Genomic DNA, 3,587 nt, shown 5'->3' on the forward strand with positions numbered 1-3,587 from the left:
ACTCAGAAAAATTTGGTTCCCTCTCTTTTTAGATATTCCCCAAATTTATTCCTTCAGAATCACAAAAAAAAGAGGAAAAAATTTGAAACCGCAAAAACCCAATTTCAATGGCCTACGTATTTTGGCTCGCCATATTTATTTGTCTCTTATTGCGATTGCCAGACCTTCAAATCTAGCTCTTTCAGTAGCAATACCACAAACCAAAATATATCTAACACTTAACTTGTGCTTAAAAAAATGCCAAAAAAGCCAAACCCTCGATTGAAACTCAATCGCAGAAGCTAAACCAATCGATTGAGAATGAAGAAAAATATGGAATGGACCGAATCAAAGAAGACACATTCAAGGCTGAAGTTTTTCATTGCCATTCGAAGAAGAAAAAAATGGATCTAAAGAAGAAAGAAGTTGTTCGATTAAAACCAACGTTTGACTCTCTCTCCCCTTGTGATTTATTCGTTTAACTTTAGATATGAAAGTGAAAATAAAAGTTTTGTGGGTTCATTTGCTTTTAGTTTGTGGTTTTTCTGATAAACAATTATATCCTCTTTTCTTTCAAGAGGATGATGAAGATTGAAATGGATGACTCTTACTTAGTATTGAGTAATTCTTAGCTTTAAGTTGTTATAACAACAATAGTGTCAATTTAGAGCTTCAATTTAGTTCTAATTAGGTTATGCTTTGGGATATTATTAGGTTGTTTCTTTAATTTTGGTGTAATATTTGGTTTAGGCTTTTTAATTTTATGCTTTTTTTTAATTAATATGTCACATGATGAAATTATAGATAGTAATATATTTCTTTAACTTGTCTTTTTCTTCATAAAAACTTTTTAATTTTTTTAGTGGTATTTTCATGGTACTTTTTTATTTGAATTATTTCATGTGCTGATTTGTCATAGGTTGTTTGCTGATGAAGATCATGGGTTGTGTGTTTTGATGAAGTTAATGGAGGGTGGATTATTAAATGACTTGATACTAAAGAACAGGAAGCTTCAGACGTAAGGATTGTTGTCGATGTAGCTAAGGAGGATCAAGCTCTTGGATGATTACAGTTCTGCATGTAAAGACCTCAACTCACAAAGGATTCTATTGGATAGGGGTGGTAATGCTAGCTTTGGGGAATGAGTATTGTTGCTGCTTGTAAGAGGGTTGGTGAGGAGATGGAGAATGGAATTGATGGTTACTGGTGGCTAGCTCTACAAGATTTTTATTTTTTATTTTTTTGCTTGCTTAACATATTGACTAATTTATCACAATCATCATATTTCAATTGATAATGATCTCTTTATCTCAGCAATGAATCTAACAATCTACAGTCTATACTGCAGTATTTAGAACATATTATTTTAATTGTAGCATTTACAGCTTATCATTCTAATTTGGGGTTTAACTACTTGATTTTATAATGATTATGTGTTCTTATTAACTCTAACAGATACTTTATTCTTCAGTCTTTAATGGCAAAGCATCTGAAGAAGCCTTTAATGAGCAAATGTCACATGTATGTGCTAGACTGATGTTTAAAGGTAGCGCGAATACCTTCAGTTTTAGTTTACAATTAGTGAAAAAGAAACTGAAATTGATATTTTGTTGTTTTTCTGATTTTCCAAAGTTTTTTAGATCTTGACCTTTGTTTGGAATTGATGGTTATAGATAGATTTCTTAAGTTGTTCCCAACACCTCGTGTGTGCTCACAATTTAAAAGAAAAATGTGTTTGGATAGATTGTAGTAGGCAACATGGGAGCCAATTTTATGTCTTCTTTTGCAGAAGGTCTTATTCTTAGATGACACTTCCATAGTCCTACTTTGTTAATACAGAGAAATAATGTGCCAAATAATGCAATACATTATTCATCTCTATGTTTGTCATTGGCTTTCAACCCAATAATAGTTATCAAAAAGTTGGAACTGAGTTATTGACTCAAGCATATTCGGAAATTGATTTATTTATTTTTATTTAACTAGTTGTAACTTATGCTCTCTTTTTATCTCTTTGCGCTTTTGCAATTTTCGTGACGATGTTTGTTTTACTTATGTGCATTTTGACAAGCCTAACCTCCACTAGTTTTGTTAGGTTACACGTCTGAAAGCCTGGGAGGCTAGAAGTGGTTGTAGTTATTGTGTTGAGAAGTGTTGCATTGTGAAGATGACAAACTAGTTATCTTTGCATTTTTCTGATTCAGATGTCTCGTTAATTATACTTCATTTTTTCGTTAAAGATTGGATGGTTGCATGGGTTGATGGAGTTGAAGATCAATAAATAATTCTAATTTTTTGGACTTAAAATGCCTTCTACTTTTCTATAAAAACTTTAGTAAGTGCTATTGAGTTGGCAGAAGTTAAAGCGGTGTTGCCTATTGATTCAGGTGGCTGACCCGAAGTTGTTCTTTTAAGAATTATAAGAGTATCTCCAAGAGACTCTTAAAATTAGATTTTATTACTTATTTGAAGAGCCACATCAACATTTAAGATTTTAAAAGACACTCCAATTAAGATTCTTTAAATAAAAATAATTTTCTCTCTTCAATTTTGTAGAGTTGTTTTCCTTTTCTTCAATTTATGTTTTATTACTTTTTGTTGGAGAGAGGGAGAAGTGCTTTAATTACCATTTATTTTTTCTTTGAATTCTTTTTAAATAATATTAAATTATTTATAATTGAAGAGCTTTTTCAAAAAAAACATATTTTTTCACTCTCCTTTTTGCCACATAAGTAAGTAAATAGATATTTGAAGAGTAAACTTAATAGAGTCTTTTGGAGATGCTCTAATTGTAATGTTAGGAAGCAAATTCAGATTTAACCATAGTTTTTATAGTTAGTTTATTTCATAACTGAATTACAATTTGTAATACTTGTGAATGGATTTGAGAATTATATATATTTCGCTATTTATAGAATAATTTAAAGAATATATTTCAATTCCTGCCAAAAAAAAAAAAGATTACGAGCAAAATTGACACCAACTTCAATAATTCTTGCCAAATAACTAAAATTTATTTTATTTAATACCAAAATATATCTTAGAGAAATTTCAGTTATTCTTGTTAGATTTAATAAAAATAATTTTTAGAAATTAATATTTAATTAAAATAATTAAATAATTTTATTATTCTTATTAAATATGTCATGTTTATATGACAGACAATAGTCATGAATGGAAAGTGTTTACGACAGATATTAATCATGCGTGAAAATTTTTCATCAAAGTGACAATGACAGAATCGTGATAGATAACACATCATGCATAATATGCATATAAAAACAGTCGTCTTATTTTCTTGACATCGGAATCAAATAGCATCACTTAATTCTCATGCCATAGGGCAGATGATGGTTAACAACTGTCATAAAGTCTTTTTTTTTTTTTCTAGTAGTGTTATAGCTTTATTTCCGGGGTTTAGTTGTGTAATAGTTGATTTTTTTTTGGATTTCTTAGTTTTGTAACCAAGAATATTTGAAGATAAGTTTTGTGACTTTGTAACTTGGTTTGTTGCAAGCTTGGATTTTTGAAGCGATGAAGGGCTACAATTAGAGTAGGTTGTGAAAACTAAAAAGAGGATTCCCCATCTTATGCAGTAGAAGCCTATT

The 3,587-nt window shown here is 29.9% G+C and overlaps 1 long non-coding RNA gene across 1 annotated transcript; it reads left to right on the forward strand.

The window, feature by feature from the left end:
- LOC102609970 (uncharacterized) lies at positions 1-1,296 on the forward strand. Its single transcript, XR_370608.4, has 2 exons — positions 1-424; positions 899-1,296. It is a non-coding gene; the product is annotated as an uncharacterized LOC102609970 (long non-coding RNA).
- Positions 1,297-3,587: the final 2,291 nt, after the last annotated feature.

This window comes from Citrus sinensis, chromosome 3 (assembly GCF_022201045.2).
Source record: "Citrus sinensis cultivar Valencia sweet orange chromosome 3, DVS_A1.0, whole genome shotgun sequence".
Classification (NCBI taxonomy): Eukaryota; Viridiplantae; Streptophyta; class Magnoliopsida; order Sapindales; family Rutaceae; genus Citrus; species Citrus sinensis.